The sequence below is a fragment of the Saccopteryx leptura genome, chromosome 2, assembly GCF_036850995.1.
Source record: "Saccopteryx leptura isolate mSacLep1 chromosome 2, mSacLep1_pri_phased_curated, whole genome shotgun sequence".
Taxonomy (NCBI): domain Eukaryota; kingdom Metazoa; phylum Chordata; class Mammalia; order Chiroptera; family Emballonuridae; genus Saccopteryx; species Saccopteryx leptura.
Genome location: NC_089504.1, coordinates 249,399,391 through 249,424,384, shown reverse-complemented (window position 1 = coordinate 249,424,384; position 24,994 = coordinate 249,399,391). Strand labels below are relative to the sequence as shown.

General features: G+C 53.4%; 1 long non-coding RNA gene across 2 annotated transcripts in view; it reads left to right on the top strand.

Moving 5' to 3' along the window:
- Positions 1-1,662: 1,662 nt before the first annotated feature.
- Positions 1,663-24,994, top strand: part of LOC136393374 (uncharacterized) — a 40,499-nt gene continuing 17,167 nt past the window's right edge. Inside the window, exons 1-3 of one of the 2 annotated variants that reach the window (XR_010749086.1) lie at positions 1,663-1,750; positions 2,146-2,195; positions 22,839-22,951. This is a non-coding gene — a long non-coding RNA (uncharacterized lncRNA). The remainder of the gene's footprint in view (positions 1,751-2,145; positions 2,196-22,838; positions 22,952-24,994) is intronic. The other variant, XR_010749085.1, reaches the window with a different exon arrangement.

Sequence of the window (24,994 nt, the reverse complement as noted above, 5' to 3'; positions counted from 1 at the left end):
AAACCATCTGAGTGTGCCTGTGGCTGACAGTCACGGGGGGGGGGGTGTGGGAGGGGGTGTAGGCCCCGGAGAGAGTGCCTCTCTTGTTAACCCAAGCTGTGCAGTTTGGGGTCATGTCCCTGAGTGTAAACTCCCATCTACCTGGAACACTAGTGTGCTGAGCTCTGAGAAAAGTTTCAGCCAAGTTCATTCCCTATTGCTTTAGGGGACAGGGTGACCCTTTCAGGGTACTTTGTAGGCTGAGACCCAAAGGCCTGTCCCACTTACGTCACGTCCCAGGAGAGGAGAGCCCCTCGCAGACCGTGCAGAGCAGTGCGGTGTGAGTGGGGGTCTCAGCCTGGTGTCAGGGTACAGCCTGGGTTACCCCACTCCCACCGGCCTCCATGACTGGGTGAGCCAGGCAGCCCGAGCTGATCAGACCCAGCCTTGCCCTGGCCGTGGGGACTGGGTCAGGGTGTGAGGAGCCCAGACTGGGTCAGTCAAGTCCCACGCACTCTGTTGTCACACCCTCTAAGGGCCAGCCCGACCCGGCACTCGGTGACACGTGTTTCGTCATTGCTGTTACCTGAACACCCCAATCCTGTGGCACTGATCCCCAAGCACGACTCTGTCCTCTAAACATTATCACTGTCTCTAGCCTGACCAGCTGCCTGGTGGGACAGGGGCCGGGTGGCTGTGCACCGCAAGCTGGGCGTTCTCAGACCACACTGTCCGTGTCAGAGGTTCCTAGGCCTTTGAGGCGCCGACTGTTTCTTCACTGAGCCTTGTTGCAGCTCTGATTCTGCCTTGAAATTTAGTTGTTCACAGTCCTGGCCAGGTTGCTTGATGGTTAGAGCGTCACCCTGACAAGCCGAGGTTGTGGGTTCCATCCGTGGTCAGGGCTTGTACAAGAATCAACCAATGAGGCATGAATGAGTGGAGCGATAAGTCGATGTCTCTCTCAAAATCAATTTTAAATTTTTTTGAAAAGAAACAAAGGAAATCAGACATTCACCCAAGCAGGCATATGTCCATTTCTTTTCTCAGGCCATAGGCTGGGGGCTCTCCCTTCACTGACAACAGGGGATTTCTTGAGCCGAGAACTGTTTCTAAAGCCTGGGCAAAAACAGTCACTAATCACTCATTTCTCCATGGGGTTGAGGGAAGTTTTTATTTTTTATTATTACTTTTATTTTCTTCCACTGTGTACAAAATGTACCTCTCTTTCCTAGTCTCTCTGAAATAGTAGTTGTGGAAATATTACTATAAAAGTGGGTTGCTGATGTTGGAAAAAGGTCACGGCGCAGTAAGAAAGCAAGCAGTCGCCAGCGCACAGCAAGCGCACCTCAGAGTGGCCGGGGAGCCTGCTGCACCCCACAGAGTCGTGTCGTGGTCGTATAGCCCTGGGGAGGGCGGATGGTACCAGCCTGGCGACACCGCAGTGGCAGGGGCCAGGGGCGGGCTCCATGTTCTCCCCTGGTGGCAGGTGGTGCTGAGGAGGAAGTCAAGGTGGGAGTGTGCTTGGTGCCTGTTGCCTGGCAGCATCTGGTCACCACCTGTGTCCATACAAGCCTGGGGCATGGGAGAGAGTCCAGGTGTCCTGCTCCTGCTCCACGCCCTGTGACCTCAGCCCCCAGTGGCTCCCGGGCACCCTGACTTGTCCGCAGGGTTTCACAAACACTAGGCAGAGCAGGTCAGGACAGCCGAACCTCCCTTGTAGAAGTACACGGGACATCCCTCTGTCACACTTACTGCCGTCTGACCGGTGAAGGTACCGTGACCTTTCATAAACAGTGTCTTATTTCATCTTTCCAAACTCTGCAGGAGAATTGTGTCATGGATGCGTCTAACAGAAATGACAGTTCAGTTCTGTGGGCTCATTAAAAAGAAACAGAGAGACCCCTAACTCATCCTCCGATGCCTCCCACACCTCCTTTAAAAGTGGGTCTCAGCTTCGACTGCCCCGGGCAACTTGGCCACAGCTGGAAGGCCAAGGAAAAATGAGGGAAGTTAATTTTTGGCATTCTGAGCTCCTTAGAGTCCAGCTCCTGGTGACCTAATGGTATTTAAAGGATTTTCAAAGGTTATTTTGAAAATTGGTAATTTTGCTTCAAAACCTGATTATTCTTATGATCTCATTCCACTGTTGTTATTCCCAATTTATAGAGAAGGAACCAACACTCAGAGAAGACAAGTAATGTTCCCCAGGCCAGCAGGTGAGGACGTGGTTGGGGGGAGGTTGAACCAAGACCCATCTAAACTCAGAGCCTGGGGGCGGGGCCTTGAATTACAGCTTTTTCTTTACAAGAGTGGCACATGCTTTGCGCTCTATTCTGAATTCCTCTCTCCGTCTTCATAGCAGACCTGTCCCCTTTCCCACACGGTGGGACTTCCAGTGCATGTAGAGACGCCTGCCACCTAGCCTGGCTCGTGTCCGCCCCACACCCGAGCAAACTGCCACCCCTCCTCTGTCCCTTCTACCGCTCGGCCCCATGGGTCACCCACCGCCTGGCGGGCCATCGGCTCAGCACACGCTGCGGCGTCACATTGGCCCCTCTGCGCATACCCGCACGTGCAGACCCAGGCAAGGTCCCCAGATGTCTGAGCACCCTGTGACTCACTGAAGAGGACACACTGCAGTGGCCATCACAGCAGCCAGGCAGGAGCCAGGCAGCAGGGGGACAGAGCCACCGTGAGGCCGGCTGCCTCTCTCAGGGGTCAGTGAGGACGCCACCGCCGGCGGCTCCACACCTGCCTGTGGGCGGGTGGGCAAAAGCCCAGCGAACACATGCCATTCAGCATTGTCACCAGGGGCTTATAACTGGTACAAGCACCATTATCTAATATGCAATCATTATTTTATTTCCTCATTTCAATCTGGGAAGAGCATTATGTGGACGATTTTATCAAGCAGCGTTTTAAATGAGCTTTCGGTGTTCCTCGTCAATGTAAATGGATGAGAACCAGCAAGGGGAGGCTCTCGGGAGGAGGTGTGAGCTTCTCCGTCACGTGGGGAGAAAGACACCAGAAGGGACCTTTCCACGAGGATGATCTCAGAGTCCACGCTGAGCTCCAGTCACCCAAAAACGTCACCGGCAGATGCCATTGGTTCAAATATAAAACGTTTACCATTAAACCCCCTGTGAAAACGCTGCAGTGCTGTTTCTGGCGTCAGGCCTAAACATTTACAGTACACAGAGCATGCGCAAGAATTTGTTTTTTTGAAAGCACTGTTTTTAGTTTGAAATGTCTAATTCCCTAAGTACTCCTTGCCTGGCATTAAAGCCTGGACTCCTGGGAGTGCCCTTCACGCCTCCCACGTTCCTGTCTCAGCAGATGCTGGTGCCACCTTCCAGACAAGCACGCCCAAGCCAGCACCGCCGTGGGCTGCCTGCGAGAGCGGGGTGCTGCCCGCGAGAGCGGGATGCTGCCTGTGAGAGCGGGGTGCTGCCTGCACTCCCCTTGGGGACCCAGAACCAGAGCTATGCTCACCGCCACCTGTCACCACCGTCCCCATTCACTACTCCGTGGCTAAAAGTGGTTTGTGGGCAGATGATAGAGAAAGGGAGCAGCCCTGTGTCCACCGGCTCCAAACCCCCTGCTCTCCCGGGGCAGCTGGCAGTGACAGACTGAGCCCCGCTCCTGCGGTGCCCAGAGCCGGGAGGCGGCACACAGGGCATCGCCAGCCCTAACCAAGGAGACTGACCTTGGCATCTCCCGGCAGCTGGTCCAGCAGACTGCTTGTTATCACAGCTAGTGTTTTCTAAAGACCCGCCGTGATCAGCAGTATGTCACAGCAGCTGCCAGTCTCCCCGGTGCACAGGCTCGGAGTGGCTCTTCTCAGTTCCCTGGGGCTCCCCGTTTCCTGTGGGTTGAAGGCGACATTAAGGTATGCCCGTGAACAGAAATGTAATGGACCATTGGTGCTTTATTTCTCATTCACGGCCCAGCCCAGAACACACACGGGCTTGGTTCTCACATCAGCCCACATGACGGGGGACTCAGGGGTCACAGGCTTCCCCTGAGAGGCGACCAGGCATTTGCTCTTGCTGGCACTTCACTGTGTCCTCCTAGGACAGGTCACCCTCCCTCCTGTCAGGGAGATGACAGGAGCCACCCGCGTTCAGTCCGTTCCCCGCACGCCCACCTGACGCCATGCTCAGCTCCTCTCTGTGATGTGAGGAGCCTGGTCCGGGAGAACTGTTACTTTGGGAGCCCTGCCCTGTGGCGCTGTCAGCATTCGACCCTCTCTGGACCTGCCGTCAGGACGCTTAGGACACGGAAGGCCAAACGAAAGCACAAGTGGAGGACAGAAACTGGGCAGCCACATGCTTCACTATTTGAGTTTTCTGGTTTCTTCACACATGAAAAAGTCAGATCGATGTTCTTCCTCTCAGGAAATGCTTCTCACTACACCATGCAGCAGTCAGCCACCACCTCGTAACAAAGATGCTGCAGATCAGCCATGGCCGGTGGCCAAATGCTCCCTCATTCCTAAATGCTCCCTCATTCCTGAGCTTTGCTCCAGGAGGACATCTGGTGAATAGAAAATGGAACAGTCTCTGTTTATCAGACCCAGTATCCCCCTGACCCCCCGCTAACAGAAGCCTTTTGTGCACATGACTCTCAGCTGTGGACTGTGAGTAGCCCATGGGGACCCTTCCAGGGAGAGTCAGATGTGGCTGTACAACCCCAGGGAGGCTGCCCAGAGCTCCCGGGAGTCAGGCTGTGTTCCCCCCCACCAGGTCTCCCACGGCCGGACAGCTCGTATGCCCAGTCACTGCCTGGAGAGAGCAGGACTTGGTCACCTGTCTCCATTCACGGCTGGCCTCGTCGGCTGGAGGTAGTGGCGTTTCTGGAGAAATGGGAGAGATAGGCAAGTCAGCCCTGAGACCCACAGCAGCATGTCTCTTCTTCCTGTTCTGTATTCCGGAAGGGACCAGCATGTCTGCCCCAGACGCTAAGTAAATGAAGGCACGGCTACTCCCGGAGGGCATCGGTCTTTAATTATGGGATAAACCTTCATTTCTCATTAGAGAAATTTCTGCCAGAGACTGGGAGAAGTCTGTCACTGGGCACAACACCTTTCCCAGGGCCTCCGTGAGCTCACCGGTGCCGACAGCTGAACATCAGGCATTCCTCTTGCCTCAGCTACAACCCCAGGGCCTGGCACACGGGCCGTCGGTCGCGATTATTGAGCAGATGATTGGATGGGAATCCCTTATGATTACACAGCATCCTGCTTTTTAAAACCAGTTTGAGATTTCTATAGCAATACAGTAGCTTGAACACCCAGTCTGACCTCCTTTTTGCCCCCGAGATCACACAGGGATGACGGCGAGGGCATGAAGTGATGAGAGACCCTCTGACAGTCATTTGAAGGGACTTAGTTGTGTAAGTTGTGTAACGACTGCACTTCACACCCTTCTTGGGGACAGGACGCAGATGGAGCCCCAGTCAGCAGTGAAGTGGGCAGGTCACCTGTACCCAGGACCAAGCTTTAATGAGCGTGGGGACTGGAATTCAGCGTGGTTGTACATGGTGCGCACTCTAACAAGTGAGGAAGGAACGGAGGGTGGCCGACTGACAGCCTGCTCCCCGTCCTGCTCTGGAGGTGACAGAGCATTCCACATGGCTGTTGTAGGGAGGAGCGGCCACAGACGCACGGCCGTGCTCCAACAGAAGTTCCTTCACAGAAACAAGGACTGAGCAGATGTGCTACCAACAGCTGCTTCTTCAAACATGTCGTAAAAATGGGCGCTGTTGAGGGAACCTTGAAAACAGTGTCACGTCCCGTTCCAGCCACAGCAAAGGCCAGCACCGGCCCCTGGCTGGACTGAGCGGCAACTACCAGTCTCTCTCCTGAGCACGGTGAGCTGGCCGTCTATCCCTCTACTTTCCCAAGCAGCAGTGGGCTGGCCCAGATCGGTCTGCGTTCAGGCAGGTCAGCACGACCTGACAGCTTCGTGGTTTCCGTCATGGTCTCTTCTGCTTTGTCAGATCCAGTCCACAGAGTGGACGAGAAACCCATTTGTGTGTTTGTGTTCTGATGTGTACTAGCAGTGAGAAAACATCTCCGACCCGACTGTGTGCACAGTGGTGTCACAGATACACTGAACGGAATGTCCGGTCTCCGTGACCGAGCAGTGCTTAGCTGTGGGCAGCTGAGTCGCGTTGGAAAATCTGAAGTGTGGCCACCTACTCTTGAGCAGTGGCATAAAAGGACGTTTAGAGAGTACACAGTATTTTATCCGGTCAGACAAAGCTGGTGTTTCTGGTCATTTGCACAGTGTACCCAGTAGACATACATTCTCCTTGACATTTTACAATTGCTCCTTTCACTTGAGAAATCGCTTTTATGTAACAGAGATAGCAGCTGTTTGCAGAACACCTCGCTCACTCTGCTTTATAAGAGAACATAAAAGTGCCATCTGCCTGAAGCGTGTCCTGGAAACCCACCGCCAAACAGCGGGCAGACCGCGCAGCGGTGTACGGCCTCAGAACGTCGCAGACAGGTTGCTTGGGGGGGAAAGGGAGGCACAGGCGGGGTCTCTGTGGTCTCCTGGAGTGAGGCTCAAACGGAAATCAATTTTGCATTATTACAGCCCACTTGTTGTGTAAGAAACACAAGCAGTCAGGCCACTCTAACTCTCTACTTGTCCCGGGTGGTCACTGGCTGGGCACCGGCTGCAGGTCTGACGGCCTGTGGAGTCGTGATTCAGAATGTGAGTTCCCACTGGATGTGGGCCATTCCCACGGCATGGGGCAGGCACAGCCTGCAGACACAGGGCACATGGGCCTGGTCACCCTGCCGCTGAGGTCGGCACCGTGCCCATCCTTGCGTCCTCTGCTGGGAGCCCTTTCTGCCCCTGTACTTCAGGGCCCGCCGATCAGCAAGCTCCCATCCCCGCACACAGGGCTTCCCGTGACTGCAGTGTAGCCGCAGGACTGCAGTGGGGACAGCCTGACCCTCAGCTGGAGCGCAGGTTGTGCACCGCACGTGAGCTAGCACGCCGCAGGTGACTGTGCGGCAGAGCGGGGACCCTGATGAGGAAGTTGTCAATAATGCATCTTTTCCTGCAAATAATAATTCACGTGGAGTATTGTGTTCTATTTTTAAAATGCCCATACATATGCACAGGCATAGGCACATACGTATACCTATGTTAATTCCAGTCTTCACAGGCACATACATGTACCTATGTTAATTCCAGTCTTGGCACATATGCCCCTGCTCAGACTGTGCCACCGCCTTACCTACAGTAGTAAGCCCTGCACCTCCCTCTCTGTCCCCTGTCTCAGCACTGTTCCTTCAGAGGTCTTACCACTGTCAGAACCAGGTTCTCCATTCACTCATATACTTGTTGTTCATGGGCCCTAAAAGAATACACTCTCCACAATATAGGAGCTTTCTTCTGTTCATCCTTAAATCCCTGGCACCAAGACTGATTCCTGATACATAGAAAGCACTCAGTAAGCACTAATTGAAGGACTTCAAACAGGAAAGTGCACCCAGGAGAGGGAGTAACCAGGACGCTCCCATGGCGTGTCAGTGCCAAGACACAGTGGCAACTTGGTGTGGTTGAGAGCCAGAGGTCCTCCCTGTGGTCCTGGCCCCATGGCCCCGGCCGGTAGACTCACACCCCTTCTCATTTTCTCTGGGTGCTCACAACTGCCACTCAAGCAGCAGGGGCCTCCTTTAGAGACCCTCTCAGAGCGCTTCAGAGCCCATGGGGAGTGGAGGCTCTAGCTAAGCACAGGGCGGACTCTCCGCCTAGTGGGAATCTGTCCGTGGGAGATGAGCGTTAGGGGATCACATGTGTCTCATTTAAACCTGGATCTCTCAGAGGATTTACAAAAGAGCTCCTAGGAGGGAAATAATATTGTAGGGCAGCACCCTTCTGCCCTAAAACCCACAAGATTCTTTCCTGCTGTCGTGGATTCTCCAAAACCAGCGTGCGGATCTCTGCTGATAGGGCAGCCTCTCTCAGTCCCCAAGAAGTAAGTGTGCCTGGAACTTTAGATTAAAGCAAGAGATCCATCCATCCGTCCATCCATCTCTCTGTCCGTCCATCCATCCATCCATTCTTCAACGAGGATTAACAGCCAGCTTGCCGATGCCAGGCACTGTCCGTGGTGCTGAAGACGTACTGGGGCACAAAACAGAAGTCCCTGCCCTGAGTGATTGTACCTTCTGGGACGAAGACCTATCAGAAACAAATTACTTACGGTAGTTAACTGTGAAGAACCGCCCTATGTTTGAGACTCACCAGAATGTCTCAGAGTCACCAGCCTGTAGTTTTCACGTGTAAGACTTATGGCAATGACCAGGAAGACCATGCAGCCAGGGTTAAGGGGGAAGACACAGAAGGGGCTGGGGGAACCCGTGTGCTCTTTCCTCTGCAGCAGAGGCTTCCGGTCTGTGACCAGAGACTCTGCCCCCGCAGTGGAACAGGGGCCCAACCGGGACAACCCGCAGGGGCTCTGCGTGGGTCACTGTTTTCACCGCCCGGAAGCAGGGAGGTAAACACAAACATGCCTGAGCTCTCCTCATGACAGGCCTGGCTGCACCCTCTGAAACTCGTCCATGATGGAGCCAACCTCAGCCTGGCTGCCACCAGTCAAGAGCGGAGGGGGCCGACCTCCATCCTATTCTTGAGCCCCAGAAGCACTGCCCTTCTCTCCTGGGTGGGGAGTCAGCTCTCTGCATCTCCAGGTAGACTGGCCTCTGACTTCCAGATCCTGACTCAAGGTGGGGATCCTGGTTCTGAAGGTTATCTTTCAGATTCAAACCACCCTAAAAATAGTCCATAATAGCCTCACTTTGACTTTCCCCCACAGACCACGAACACAACTCAGAAGCAGGCCCCGTTTATCCACAGTGTGGTTCTGCGTCACTGTGAAATCCGACAGACATTTCCTGAAGTCAGGATGAAATAACGCTGACTCCATATCGTTCAGGAGGTCGGGTGCTCTAGGCCTTCAGTTCCTACTCAAAGGGATCCTTGTAATTGATGACTCGAGCACATGGAGAGAAAAATACAATAGTTACACAAGAAGCTTAGTGACTTAATTCCACCCTGCAGCAGTGCAAGTGTCCGACAGCAGCCACCACACCAGGACACTGGGACGCCAGCAGCACCTCTTCTCAAGACTATGGGTCCCCTGTCAACTATACACTCAGCTTCCTCAGCACAGATGGACTCAGAGTTGGGTCCTCACTCAGCACGGATGGACTCAGGTGGGTCCTCACTCAGCACGGATGCACTGAGACTTTTTAGAACTAGTCCCTGGAGTACAGTCCCCAAGGGTCTTGAACAAATGTCTTCCGAGAACACTCTTGTCTCCTGATGGAATTGTGCTCGGAACCCTCTGTTGTCACGTCTACGTTGCTCTCTCGCAGCTGGGTAGGTTCCCCAAGCTGGAGTCACAAGACACTACATAATTACTGCCTAATTGCAGCCATTTCTTTGCCAGGAAGTCATATATTGACTTTCTAAGATGCTGTGATCAGCTTGTTCACACGGGATTAGACACTCGCAGCCCCAGTGCCTATTGTGCTCGCGACCCGATCAGCGAGCGGGGGATCGCCATGCACGAGCCGTGTAAATGGATGCGGTAATTACACGCGTATCTGGAATTGAGACACACTTTTCTTTTCCCAGTGGAATGGGTTGTGCCACCATACGCAGTGGGATTTCTAATGGGTGGCGCTTCTCAGAGGGGAGGCAGGTTGCAGCCTGTAATGCTCTCCCTCACAGGAAGTCCTCCCTTCATGCTTTCTACCTGTCCTCCCAGCTGTACGGCCACCACACGCTCCTTCACCATGGAGGACGGCCGTCTTTATGTCAACTGAGGATGCACCGGTTCTTCAGGGAAAAGCACGGAGCTCAGGGTGCAGGCAAAGGGCCTTCTGCTCAGGCTGGAGTCTGGGTCTGCCATGTTCATGCTGATGAGGGCTCCCTCCTCCAGCGCACGGTGGTCAGCCTGCCCCGTGGGGAGTCCGCGTGCCTCTCCTTTGCACGGACTCCACGTGACCTGTGTCACCCCGCCTGCTCATCAGTTTACCGGGGTTCCCCCCCCCCCGCCCCTTGACTTCTCTCTCAGTCTGCTCAGGATGCCAGAACAAAAATACAACAGACTTGGTAGCTTGGACAATAGAAATTTCTTTGTTATGCTTCTGGGGGCTGGCAGTCCAAGGTCAAGGCTCCGGTCTGACAAGGGTCCATTTCCTGGTCCACAGACACCGTCCTCTCCCTGCGTTCTCACGTGGAGGGTGAGGGAACCCTCTGGTGACCTTTATGAGGGCATCCATCCCATCAGGAGGGCTCCCCGTGCCTGACCATGTCACCTCCTGAAGACCCCATCTCCCAACACCATCACCTCGAGGGCTAAGATCTCAGGACATGAGTTCTGGGCATGGGTGTTCTGAGAGCTGGTGATTGTTCTCCTTGGGGAACATATTCTTCGGGCAGATACATCAAGGACAGCCTGAGTGAGAGATCAGGGGACTGAGAAGTGGTTTGGGGAAGGCCGTTTCCCGTGAGGCGGAGTCGGGTTTCATCCTGCAGCCCTGGGAGCGCTCCGCCTGCCCGGTCCACCGTCGTCAGGATAACATTTCCTCCATTTCCGGAAAGCCGGGTCTCTGGCCTGCTCGTCTCAGCCCCCCAAGTGTTCCTGGAATCAGGGCCGGTCGCCCCGCTCTGTGATCACTTAGTAGAAATATATTGTTGTTGTATTTTTTTTACCATGGTAGAAGGGTATTTAAAAGGCCACCATTCACTGGAATTCAAAATGTTCTCAGATCTTTAGATTACAGATTGTTTTTCTTGCTGCCAAATGAATTATCCCTGGCTTTTTATCTTCAATTAAGATGGGCAAAGATGCAAGATTCCGATCGGAGCGGACTCTTCCCAGTGGAAGCATTCTAGAGGATGATTGTAAACACCCCACATGGCGAGGGCTGGTCTCGGTGAGAATGTGAAGAATGGTGTTGGACAGTTCCCCGTCTCACCACGTACCTCACCCCACACTGTCAGACGGTCCTCAGGAAAACAGAAGTGGGGCACATGTGCTGTTCTCTCAAGTAAACATTTGATATTTGGGGGGAAAATGCCACCAGCCAGGCTCTCTGCAGGTCAGTGCAAGAGGCAGAAAGGCCTTCCCGGGCTCTAACGCATATAGGTTCAGCTGAAGGTCACGGGGAAAGTGCAAGGTCACGTCTGTTGCATTCATGATGCCCGGGAGCCATCAGCCCAGGGCTCGTGGGCCCCCAGCCACATCAGAGACCTGTGCCCCAGCTGTCTGTCGGGAGGGAGAAGTCGTCCTGGCCTGGAGGTCCACTGTGCACGGCTTCCATTCCCGAGAGCACCTCGTGGTCCAAGAGAGTTCTGGGAGCCCCTGCTGTGAGGTCTGGATTCCAGCCACCACCATGGAGGGACAGAGAAGGGCGTGTTCCTCCACCTCCACTGAAGGTTGCTCCCTGGAAGTCACGGGTTCCATTCCCTTTAACACAGCAACACTTAGGACCCCGTGGCGGGGCCACACCCCCCAGCAGGAGACGTGGAGGAGGCAGTGGTCGTTCTGGGTGGTCGCGTGTCCAGCTAACCCCCAGAGCTCTCTCCTGAGGGAGACAGGGGAGGAGGGCTACAGAGCCCTGTCCCTTGTGCAGCACATGCGGCCATCGCCCCATCTTCTCCCCTCTGCTCCAGCCACAGGGCCTCCCTGCTGTGCCTCCAACCCCAAGCTCACCCCAGCGTCTGGGCCGTAGCACTAACTGTGCCCTCGGCCTGGACAGCTCCTCCGCACTCCATTCAGGTCTGTGCTCCATAGTTAACCTCCTGGGGGACACTTTCTTGTTGGCCCCACCCACCGTGGTGACCCGATCACTGTCTGCCTGCTCACGCCACTTCACTCTGCACCCTGATTCTGGTGACCTGTTCTAAGGAAAAAGAAAGTGCTCCCACCCACACATCTGTCTCTGCCTGCCTGGAAGGCTTGCAAGACAGGGCATTGTTTTAAAACAGTAGAAAATATTTAAAAAAAAAAAAAAAGAAGAAGAAGAAAAAGAAAAGATCCAGTTAGGCCGCTGGGAACCTGCAGCCTCGAGGAAGGTGTGTGTGTCTCCCTAGAACTTGAGACTGGGCCTCAGTTTTGAGAAGTAACCACTACTTTTAAAGCAGAATGGGCAGCATGCCCCTCCTAAGAAGTTTCCAGTGGAGCTGTTTGAGCTGAACTGTAAGAGCTTTAAACACAAGAAGTGGGAGGGGGAGAGAGGGCCGGTCTGCCTCCTCTGGGTGATCCTGGGCTCTGAGAGCGGAGACCAGAAGCAGAGACAGGGGATACAGACCTGGAGCAGAGACAGGGGATAGAGACCGGGAGCAGAGACAGGGAATAGAGACCGGGAGCAGAGACAGGGGACAGAGACCGGGAGCAGAGACAGGGGACAGAGACCGGGAGCAGAGACAGGGGACAGAGACCGGGAGCAGAGACAGGGGATACAGACCTGGAGCAGAGACAGGGGATAGATACCAGGAGCAGAGACAGGGGATAGAGACCGGGAGCAGAGACAGGGGACAGAGACCGGGAGCAGAGACAGGGGACAGAGACCGGGAGCAGAGACAGGGGACAGAGACCGGGAGCAGAGACAGGGGATACAGACCTGGAGCAGAGACAGGGGATAGAGACCGGGAGCAGAGACAGGGAATAGATACCAGGAGCAGAGACAGGGGATAGAGACCGGGAGCAGAGACAGGGGATAGAGACCGGGAGCAGAGACAGGGGATAGAGACCGGGAGCAGAGACAGGGGACAGAGACCGGGAGCAGAGACAGGGGATAGAGACCGGGAGCAGAGACAGGGAATAGAGATGGGAGCAGAGACAGGGAATAGAGACCTGGAGCAGAGACAGGGAATAGAGATGGGAGCAGAGACAGGGGATAGAGACCGGGAGCAGAGACAGGGGATAGAGATGGGAGCAGAGACAGGGAATAGAGACCGGGAGCAGAGACAGGGGATAGAGATGGGAGCAGAGACAGGGAATAGATACCAGGAGCAGAGACAGAGAATAGAGACCGGGAACAGAGACAGGGAATAGAGATGGGAGCAGAGACAGGGGACAGAGACCGGGAGCAGAGACAGGGAACAGAGACCGGGAGCAGAGACAGGGAATAGAGATGGGAGCAGAGACAGGGGATAGAGACCGGGAGCAGAGACAGGGGATAGAAACCGGGAGCAGACCAGGTAAGGCTGCACCCTGCCGGGAACCAGGTTCCCCTCCAGGGCTTCCCACAGCGATCAGAGTCCAGCCCAGCACGGGCAGCACGAAAGGGTGGTTCTCACCCCATTCCCCGTCGCCACCACCACGTGCAGCTGGGACCCAGACCACCACTGTGCGCACCGCTACAATGCTAGGTCACCTGACCAGTGCTGGGTGCAGGCACACCTGGAGGTGGCTCCTCGACATGGCATCTGCTGCACCCATGCTGGTCTGGGCCGTCTCTGCTCCAGCCCTACAACTCCTGTGCACCATAGACACGGTTGAAGATGAAGAACCGCTTCTGATTGGGAGACTCGCTACCTTGGCCCGCAGATGTGGGTACTGCTGAACCCTGTGACCCTGACCAGCAACCTCAGAGCCACGAAGACTCACGACCCGGGTTGCTGACCGCGGGATAATCCCGTATCTGCGTCAAGAGGGGCTCCTCATGGGCTACACGATGAACGCATCCCTCCGTGGGCCAGGGGACCCCATGGCTGGGAGAAGACGGTACAGGGACCGGCTAAGACATCAGATCCACAGTTCCAGTTGGACTGAACCTGGGTGACAGATCGATGGGGTCACAGGCTTTGGGAAAAGAGAGTTCAATGAAGGGGGCTCCCCACTCCCACCGTCCCTCAGAGCATTGTGCTTCAGGACAAATAACCACCACAGCCCTTTACTCTTTGTCTGCCAAGGATCAGCGCAGGGTCTGCGGATGGTCTCAGGTAGGGGGGGGCTGGGTACGTGGAGCCCAGCAGGGTCTGCTCATCCAAGAAGGGAGCACCCAGCAGCGGTGCTTGCTAGATCCTCCAGGTGGACCCCAAGTTACAGTTCCCTCCTCCTGGCCACTCCTGGAAGCCTGTGGGATGCCCCCCACCCCCAGCCTGACCTTCCTCGGAGCACATCCCGAGACCCCGAGGATCTTGTCTTTCTGCTGACCCCGCGGGGAGGCGACGTGGTGCCCAGCACCCCATCCCAGCGGCGCCTCCGATGCCGGTCCCCGCCCTGCGGGGTTCTCGCAGCACGGTCCTTTTTCCAGCCTCCACGCGCGCTCTAACACCAGCAGCTCTCCTCCGACTGCATCCTGGAGTCAGACCCCCGTTCCCCACTGGTGGCTGCAGGACTTTCCCCCCCCTCAGCCGGGCCCCAGTCCGCAACCATCCCCATGGACCCTGAGTGGGCGCAAAAGTAGGTGCACGCCCACAGGCATGGAAAGCGCCCTGCGCAGGGCAGCAGGTGGAAGAGGAGGGAGCCCGGTGGGCTGGTGGCTCTCGTGGGCGGAGCAGTGGATCCTCTAGAGCCCGCTTCCCCTGGAGGAAACTGTGTTGGCAGACTCCAGCCTCCGCTCTTGCTGTGCTGCCCTGGGCACTGCTGCTGGGTGCCCCGCTGGGTGGGCAGGCACAAACAGGGGATCCTTCTCCACCTGCCCGCCTCACCACAGGTGGTCCCACCTCCCACTTGTCAGTTGCTCTGTTTTTATTGGACACTTGCCCCATTTGTTTGATTCAGAAGCATGAACTAAACACTAAGAGGAAAGAAGGTGCCCAACAGTGTGAACACATCTGCATTCACACAGAGGGACTTGGGCCGTGTTTATAGGTGTGCACATGCAAGACTCAGAATTCACCTGCAAAAACATGCCTGAATCTAGTAACAGGAGAAAGGTGAATTTGTTTGCTGCTTATCCTTATTTTCTCCTTAATCTTTCAACTGTGTCCTCCATCTCTTCCCTCCCTCCCACCTCCAAACACACACACATACACACACGCGCGTGTGCGCGCACAAACCCTGAGCTTACCCAGGAGCCCATCATTCTTGGCTGACATATTGGGCCCTGGTTCACCTTATCCTCCTCCTACAAGATCACAGGAACAAGAAAACCATAAAGATGTGCCCACAGTCCCCATTCTATCCTCCTCTTTCTGGGTTCATCCTCTGCAAGCTCCCTCTCGCCATTTCGACTTCCCTTTTTTTTTTCAAAAATTTATTCATTTTCTTTTATAAATAAATTTTTATTTTAATGGGGTGACATCAATAAATCAGGGTACATATATTCAAAGAAAACATTTCCAGGTTATCTTGTCATTTAGTTCTGTTGCATACCCATCCCCCAAAGAGAGATCGTCCTCCGTCACCCTCTATCCAGTTTTCTTTGTACCTCTCCCCTCCCCTTCCCCCTCTCCCCCCTTCCCTCCCCCCACCCCCCGCAACCACCACACTCCTGTCCATGTCTCTTAGTCTCACCCTTATGTCCCACCAATGTATGGACTCCTGCAGTTCCTGTTTTTTTCTGATTCACTTATTTCACTCCGCATAATGTTATCAAGGTTCCACCATTCTGCTGTAAGTGATCCGATGTCATTATTTCTTCTAGCTGAATAGTATACCATGGTGTATATGTGCCCCATCTTCTTTATCCAGTCTTCTATTTTTTTTTACAGTGATTAAAAGCCTTTAAGCAAACTCTTGGCCAATACAGCAAGAATCCATAAAAGAGTAGTGTCCTTAACATGTTCACCAAGTCCAAATTGGCCCCATCACCATGCCAAATCCCTGAAAAATGCAACCCAACCACAGTTCAGTCTGTTAGGAGCTGTCACAGGGAATTCATTTTTTTTTTTAGAGAAAAGAGAGAGAGACAGAGAGAAAGAAGGGAGGAGGAGCTGGAAGCATCAACTGCCATATGTGCCTTGACCAGGCAAGCCCAGGGTTTCGAACCGGAGACCTCAGCATTTCCAGGTCGACGCTTTATCCACTGAGCCACCACAGGTCAGGCCCCGACTTCCCTTCAGCACGGATAGCACCCCTCCAGGTCGCAGAGTTAGTGCACATCCTGGCCCACACACAGAGTTAGTGCACGTCCTGGCCCTCATACCGTGGGGCAGTGAGACGGTCTCTGCCCTTCTGCTGCCAGGAGAGAGGGAGTGAGCTGCAGAAGCACCCTGCTCGTCTTCCTTCCCTCCGGAGCCCTGCGCCCTCTGCTGCTGTCTCTCTGGGTAGACTTATTTCCGTCCCACAAAAAAGTCTCCAGGTGTTGCCAATATTACAGCTCACGGACTCCCACTGAGCCGGACCCACCACACTGCTTGGCACCCTCTGTGTCTTTTTGATGGGCTGTTGGGACAAGGGAGGTTTCACAGGAGATGTATTTTGAGTGTGTGGTTTCTGTGCCTGTGAGGAGTCCCTCCGGCTTCTCTCCTCTGTAAGTTACCGAGTCCCTGTAAGCCGCGCCTCACCAGCAGTGGTCTCAGTGCAAGCGGGGCCCCTCGGGAGCATCAGCTGGCACGCAGGGCTGGCAGAGATAGAATAATCCCAGTTCCTCTTCTGAGGTCTAGGTCAAGGATGAGGGCCAAGTCTGGGTCCTTGAGTGGCAGAGAAGTGAGCCTCCGCTTGTACTGCTGTGTCTCAGAGTTCCACGGGCACTCTGTGTCTGACTTGTGAGTGAAGGGCATGGCTGCCCCCTCCGGTGATCTGTCTACAGAGAGGAGACGGGATGGGGCCTCGGAGACTGGTGTTTTGTCCCGGTGGGGCCCAAGGCTCACCTGCGGGCTGCAGAGCCTGAGAGGTTGAGCCCCAGGCCGGTTGACACTGGAACGGAGTTGGGAGAGGCCATCCCCCACTCCCACGCCGTGTGCCTCTGTGCACCCTGACATCCCTTCTTTCCTCAGGCGCTGAGCGCAGCCACAGCCCCTGGGGCTGCAGAGATCAGGGAACCCAGTTTGCAGGGTCCAACCCGGGTTCTGTAGATGCGTGGTTGGGAGAGAGGACTCTCCCTCAGGCCTGGAAGGAGGAGTCCCAGGTTGGCCACTTTTGTACCATGTGGCCTTGGGCCAGCCAGGCCACGGCCCTGAGCTCCACTTCTTTATCTACAGAGAGGAGGTGACAGCACACACGCCTCAGAGTGGGGCGAGGGTGTCTGCTGAGCTCCTACAGGGACCACGCTCCGTCACGGTCACCTCAAAGCACGCCACGGTCACTAGGGCATGGCCGACACAACACTCATCTCTGCTGCATGGACACGTTTGGGGGAAACACTGTGTCCATTATTAAGCTGTGCCTCAGTTCAGCCCCGATGTGCTGTACTTTGTGATGGGGGCAGGGCTCTGCAGGCCGCCTCTCCGCTCGCCAGGTCCCCCTGTCTGTCTCTGCCAGCAGGAGCCGCTAGAGCAGACCCTGACTGTGGAGGAGGGGGAGGGGGCTTGCTCCTTCATGGTGCACCTGATGGCCCCTCCCTCCATCAGGGACAACAGGGTCTAGTTGGCAGCTTCTTCCCACTCCCAGAACCAGCCTCCCCGTTGACAGCAGAGATGTGGTCACTCGACAGGGCACCCCCCTCGTGGCTCTGGTCTCAACTCCCAGGGAGCACCAGCCAGACAAGGGCTGCTCTGGGGCTGCGCCCCCAGTTGGCAGCCCTGACTCCAAGCATCTAGGTTCCAACATCACCTCAGGTGTTGGGAAATTAAATAAAGCGTTTCACTCCAAGAGGCACCTGTGTCCAGCAGACGCGGGCTCCGTCTCACTCACTCAGGGTTCCTTCAAGAGTCAGCGGGGACACTATTTGCCAACATTTAAAGATGTATCAGAATATAAGACATTCTTATTTCATGTGGGATATTTGTAGGAGTGTCTGAGCGATTTTTATAGCGAATTTGCCGAAAGTGATATGAAGTCGGTTTGGAGAGAAAATACATTATTCTGCCCATGCAAATATATCACAATCCATATGAGAATGTAGCAGGAAACTGATTGGAATGTGGAATAATAGTCCATTAGCTCTGAAAAAATATACATGAAGCCGCATAAATAAAAGAAATATGCGGGCTTAAGCGAACGCTGGCACAAAGCAAGAGGAGAAATGCCCCAGAAAATCCCGGCAAATGGGCCCTTATTTCTTATTCGCGCCGTTATGACAGCGCCGCGTCTCGGAAAATATCGGGGGCTCAAACGCAGCTCACAATGTGAAATTAAATGAAATAAGAACAAATGTCTGTATTTGCAAGCAAAGAAATTAAACAAGAAAACAAATTTGACTTGCATTCCCACACAGGTTGCTAGAGTGCAGGTTGACGAGCCATTATTTCTGCATAAATCAGGACACACCATGCAGTAAAAGAAATGCAGGCGAAGAAAGTCCAAGGTCACTGTCATGCATGTGGTGAAAGCTGGGGAAGAACCCCGAATTCTGGTAGAGACGAGTGGTCACCAAGTGGACCGTCTCTTGGAAAGGGGAGCAGACAAGGACCGCCTCTGCTCCGGCGACCCCCACCCTCCCTCTGCTGGCCGGGACCGAGGGTGGCGACTCAGCCAGGTCTCCTCGTTCCACACAAGCCACCTTTGCATGAAAGGTATACTTGGGGGGGCCAGTGTGGTTTGGGATACTCAATGCAAGGTTGGAAAAGATGCTGACCAACTCAGTGCAAAATGTTCCTAACATTTCAGTGGACGGGACTCAAAGCCATGCATTGTTCTGGGTTTCCTGCTGTCATTGCTTTGGGGACCCGCCCTGGCTCAGGACACTTAGAGCAGGTCAGTCACTCTCTGGGGAGCTCTGCCTTTAGAGCAGGCTCATACCTCCCACCCTTGACGACACACAGTCCATCAAGCAGGAGTGCCTGTGGGAGCCCGGGCCGGTGTGGTGTTTTTGTTTCTTTCACAAACAGAAGCCAGGGGAGTGGTTCCAAGTCCAGGGGACTGGGAGGAGCTCTTGCCCTTGCCTTTCGGTGTCACCCACCCTGGAACTTGGCGATAGGGTTCCATGTGCACTACAGGTGTGAAGCCACCGTCCTTTGACTCGTCTGACTTTTACTTGGCAGATGTTTCCACATGTCAGCTCTCCCGCCAGGCCCTCCGTGACGTGTGAACAAGAGACCGGGTCATGGCCCAGGTGGGATCTGCTGCTGTCACTCAGAGGCAAGTCTCAAACAATGGGTTTCAAATGAGTCATTGAATTACGTTTGAGATGACTCGCCCTGGTAGAATCGTATCCTGCTTTTCAAACACCTGACTCGGGAACCTATTTTATTTTCAATGTGTATTTTTTTTTTATTTTAATTGTGCATCATGCTAATAGAACAAAGATGCAATTTGGGGAGTATTTTGTGCCAAGATGACAGAACCACTGAATGAAGACGATGGAGATGAACGACGTGAATGGGCCGTGCTGGGCTCAGCCACCAGCGCGGTTGTGTTGGGGCACGAAACCGTCACGGCCACAGAGCCAGCCTCCCTGGCTGTCTTCCCGTGGCTGCGCGGCCACTGTTCCAGGTGGCATCCCAGGCGGACAGTGTGGAGACGGGAGAAACGGGACCTGGGCCTCACGGCGTTGCCTTTGCCGAGATCCTTCCAAGAAGCCACAACGAATTCTCAAGACATGTCACAGGCCCGGACTGGCCAAGAGACTTACTCCAAGACCAAGCACAGGACACCAGGGCTGTGTGGCCGCGCCTGGCCCAGACCAGTTACAGGTCACCTTCGCACCTTTGCACTGACCCCTCCCAAAGCCTTGTGTCTGCGCAGTTGGGTTTTGGATGAGGATAGTCCCCTCGATGAGGAAGAAGCAGGCAGTGCGACCCTATACCTGAGGATGAGAGATATAAACAGCAGTTTGCCTCCCTGCGACCACTCAGTAAATGTTTGAGGAACACAGGCTCTGTCAGTGAAGGTCACAGAAGGCCCATTTTCATTTCCCCCCATTCCAAAACCGCCGGGCTCCACAGCTGCTTGTTTAAAGCTCGGAACCTACGGGTCAGCAGGTCCTCTCTTTATCAATAAATACCAAAGTGAAAAGGAGCTGCTGCCACTGCCCCACAGGGCCACACGGTGTCACTGTTACAGAGTGGTACCAGCCTGGGATGGTTAAATGGTGTCTCGATGCCAAGATTCATTCAGGCCATGGTTGGGCGCTCAGGAAATCTAAGAGCCGTGCGGGCGTTTACGTGGTCACAAAGGCCAGGAGTCAGAATCCAGAGGCTCTCCGATTCCAAAGGCCGGGCTGATTAACCTGGTGCATTCTAGCCAGTTATTTGTCTGACTGTCTTTCAAAATATGGAATGTAACATCCATAATGAAACGTCTGTGTTCCTGCATCCTGTCGGCTATAGATTGTCCCTGGGTCACTCTCAACAGAAAAGATTCTCTCTCCTGTGAGCACCCCACAATGTTACAGTGATAGCACCACCTGCGAGTGTGGCGGGATGGGGGCAGGGGAGAGACACTCCCGGCTGGGGAGGACAGGAGAGTGACACCCCACCTCCCCCCACTTCCAGAGCAGTGTCAGGGAGACCAGATTAAATTAGGGAGCGGGATCCATTTTCCTCGGCACCTCCGCCAGCTACCGAGGTAGAGCAGGCAGGGATTTATGACCAAGTCCTGGCCGGGAATAAAGGTTTGCAGAGAGGCAGTGTGCCAGGCGACTTCAGAATGTAAAGTGAGGCTTGGCAGGAGGTGAGACCAACAGGGCATGGACCATAAATAACGTACATTATTTATTTATTTTTTGGCAGCCACACAGTAATTGACTCCTATTATCGCGAGCTGAATTGTCTTCCCAGACACCGATGCCTTCTCTGTGTCTGCAGCAGCCTGGCCTGGCCCCCGTTTTCTACCATATGTCTTAGGAGTAGCTGCCATGAGAAACATTCCGCAGAGGCTTGCTGCCTTCCTTTCCACCTTGCATGTTCACACCTGAGCGCGAATCCTGGCCCGTGCACATAGGCCCGGGCTGCGGGGAGCCCCCGAGAGCTGGGGCGGCGGCCGTGGTCACAGAGAAACACGTGGGCTTCCAATCTTTGCCAGAGGGACCCACGCGCAGTTTCCCAGCCCTCACAGTATCTATCATAGGAGTTCACATGAATGGCAATGAAAGATACTGTAAGAGAATGCTGGCTGAAGATACTGTAACAGAACACCCAAATGAAAAATACTGTAACAGAACGCCTGCTGTAACGGTGTTGCCACTCCCTGACAGAAGCATGCACAAGCCACAGGCGTAGAGTCCTCATGCTCTTAAATGGCCACAGACACAGTGTGTGTCCCACCCGTGACATCTCTCTCTCTCTCTCCCTCTCCCCGTTTATTTATTAATTCGTGCATTTATTTCTGCTTTCGCCATGAGGTAATTTTCTTGTGTTGATGCAACTAAATCAAAGCGAGGGCCGTAACGAATGCACTGCAGATGCAAACAAGACTTTTTCGGGTGAGACATTGATGATGTGAGTCGTTCATGCTGGTGGGGGTCTCTTCTCCTTGACCATTCGTGGGAGGGGCTGCCAAGGAGGAAAGTAAATGGTATAAACCAGAAAAAAGAGAGAGTGCATCTCACAGTCCTTGAAGCCAGCTGGGTCGCCCAGCTGGAGGGTCAACAGAATATTTGGTGGCGGTCACTACATCTGGTTGTGCCCAAGTCACAGGAAGTCTCCGGTTTCTCTGTCTTTTTATGAGCCTGAACGTCAGTGGCTCAGCCAGGCAGAGCTGGCAGCCCCGCGTGTCCCCCGGGCCGCGTCTGAATCCCTGGGCCCTGGAACCATGCTGCGTGCACTGTGCTTCAGTCCGCATCCCACAGGTTAAAAATAGAGGGAGCTTCCCTGAGTGCAGCCGCTGTCTGGTCTCACGTCTCCCGGCGTGAACCAAATTGTTTTATAATTCCTCATTAAGCAGCAGTGAAATGAAAACACACAATTAGGACCAATTTTAATTATAAGCTGCCCTCCCAAAGAGGACTTAAATTACAGTTAAAACATAGACAAACGAATAAAACCCAGAGAAACGAGGAGGGGAGAGAAAACCCAGAATGCTCTTGTGCAGAGAGCAGGTTGTGGGGAAGAGGTAGGGACAGGGTTGGAAATTCAACTACTTGGGTTGACTTGTAAGCAGCTGATATTTATTTTAAAATGTAAGTATGATTTTTAAAAGGAATCAATACATTGGTATGTTGACGGGAAGATACTAAAATAGTACATTATACTTAAATATCAAAATGCAAAAAGTGGTTTCATGCCCACACAAAGAGCGTCGGACAGCAGGACCACACCTGGCTCTGCATATTGCCAACCTGCTGTCCAGTAAGCCCTGCTGCGGGAAGCGGCCAGTGAACGCACAGCTAAGCGGAACAGTGAATGAATGCGTCTCTCTCCCCCCACCCCCATCCTGTGTCCCTCTCAAAGCAATAAATAATAAAAAAAAACCCTTCACCACAGAACTTCATTCATTTTAACTTTATGAAATAGGCAATATTATAATATTGTTAAAAAAAAAAGTAGGCTAAGGAATCCAACATTTGCATATAGATAGAAAAGAACTCAGATTCGGGTTACTAGTGAAAAATAATTATATTTCGTGTTCCCATCTAACTTTCAGTAAATTATCATTTAGTAATGTCACGGTCATGTTATTTAAATATGTGGCTTGATTCTTTTTCTAATGTATCATGTACAAACTGCGAAGGACGCTGCTTCCGAGAAATGGCTACACAATGCGGTTGCGTCCTGTGATGACATCTTTCAGGTTTGCCAAGTGGTAGCCAAAACGAAACAAGATATATAAAACGTTTGTTTGTTTTTTCCCCTTCACTTAATTTTGCTCCTTTTGATCCAAATCCATAGATTCCTGCCTTCATCTCCTTTACAATCTCAACATGAAATCAAAGAATCTGGTGACCCACGCCGTCCTCCTGAGGGGCTGACCATCACCTGTGCTATTTTGAAGGCTCTCAGAGGTAAGCTGCCGCCTTAATCTTAAATACCATGTCCAGTTCAAATTGCACTTCTTCCTCTTAGGACGGCTTCCTCCTTCCTCCTCCTCCACGTCCTCCTGTGAAGCCTCGTTAGAGCTTGCTCACTCCCTCTTCCTCACACCCATGAAAGCCCAGCTTAAGCCCCGCGTGCGCAGAGCTCCAGGTGAAACGCATGACCGGTCCTTCCGTATTCCCAGGGTTCACCCCGTCTGGCTGAGTCCCCGCCCACGGGGATGGCGGGAAAGGCAGTCAGGGAATTCCAATGGAAAACTTCTGGGCAGAGGGCTCTCCGGGACTTCCGCAGAGGGTTGTCTATTGCAAGAAAGGAAGGGTCCTCACATGGCTCTGAAAATGCAAGTACTTGTCTGTCTGTCGATGGCTCAAGTGGACGGTGCCAGGTACAGAGATTGTCCCTAGACATGGAGACTAGTGTTAATAACTACAGGCTTTATTCTGTGCATAGCACAGAGATTCCAGTGCACGAAGAAGCCTGGCCCCCGTGTCGGACTTGGGGTCTTGGGGATATGTGTGACACTGACATCTGTCTACTGAGCAGTGCTGTTCACACTGTTGAACGAGGCGTTTCCATATAATGAGAGAGAGAGACACATCTGGAAAGCACCGAGACCACCAAAAGGAACAATGCAACAGAGTGCGACCACTGCCATGTCCCACACTTACAGTACGCCCCGGGCCTACAGCCCCAAGGACCACCCTGTGTGCCGGAAAGAACATGAGACCGAGTGAGCTTTGCCCATTCCGCTGAGCTGAGGACTCCGGTCTGCCTTGTGCAGCGCCGACTGGTCTGCTGCATCTAACAGTGAAATTCTTGTCCCCTCGGTCTCCTCCTGAACGAGCACTCCTACTCTGCAGTACACAGTGGGGCTAAGCCACATGGCTTTCCGTGTCAGAGGAGGCAAAATGCCGTCTCCCTCTCCTCTTCCTTCCTCTTCCTCTCCCTGCCCCTCCCTCCCTGCCAGTTTACTGGTCAGCCATGAATTATTCATTCAGGTAGCCTTGCTCAATGTCCCAGAAAATGCAGTGTGCTTTGCCTTGTTATTTCTAACTTGGCAAAAAGGTTTGACAAATTACAACAAGGCCCCGTAATTATCTTCCACAGGACGGGGAAATGAATTCACTGCCTCGGCAGTGGGTCATCAGCAGGTATCAGAAACAAACAGAAAGAACCCCGTATTTATGCGGAGAAGTTTTGGCAATGTTTTGCCTTAGGAACACTAGGATAATGAATATATCAATTTTGGAAGATGTGTAATACATATTTGAAAACCTCAAAAGTATTACATAACAGTCTTCTCACTCATTTTACCTCAAGACTTTGACTACATTGGGTTCTGTAACATGGGGAGAGGATGCTAACATAGATAGGCGCTTCACACGGGGGGCTGACTGGCAGACCCCTTCATGGGTTCTGGGCTGAAGGGGCTCCCACCGCCGTCCCTCCCCACAACTCATCTAGACTTCGATTATCAACACGTATTTCCCTTTTAATTCACTGCCCCCGCCATCCTGCTTCGTAATCACTGCTCCTCTCCTCTGAAGGATTTTAGACCTGGATTTGGCTTCTTTGGCCCCAGGCAGCCTGGCAGCTGTGTCCACGTGATCACAGGTCAGTGCGCTGACCACCGCTCCAAAGTCAGGCCCCGACTCCTTCTCGAATGCCTCACAGCAGTCACGCAATGACATACTCACAGTCACCTGGACAGCTTGTTTAGATGGCTGGCATTTCCTATGGGGCACAGAAAGACTTGATAGAAACTAGATGTATCTACCACATTTTATTGATTTATCTCATTTTATTGATTTCTGTTGTGAATGCCAACTATAGAGTGATTCAAGTTCCTAAGGGGTGAGGGAGGAAAATAGGAAGGAAAAAAATTTAAAACCCTAAGTGTGTCTTATGGTCAGATGTGTCTTATGGAGCGAAAAATACTGTCCATTGTTAGTAAGCATACAGACTAGGTTGTGTTGACAATCTGGGTGGGATTAAACTCAATCGCTGTGGAG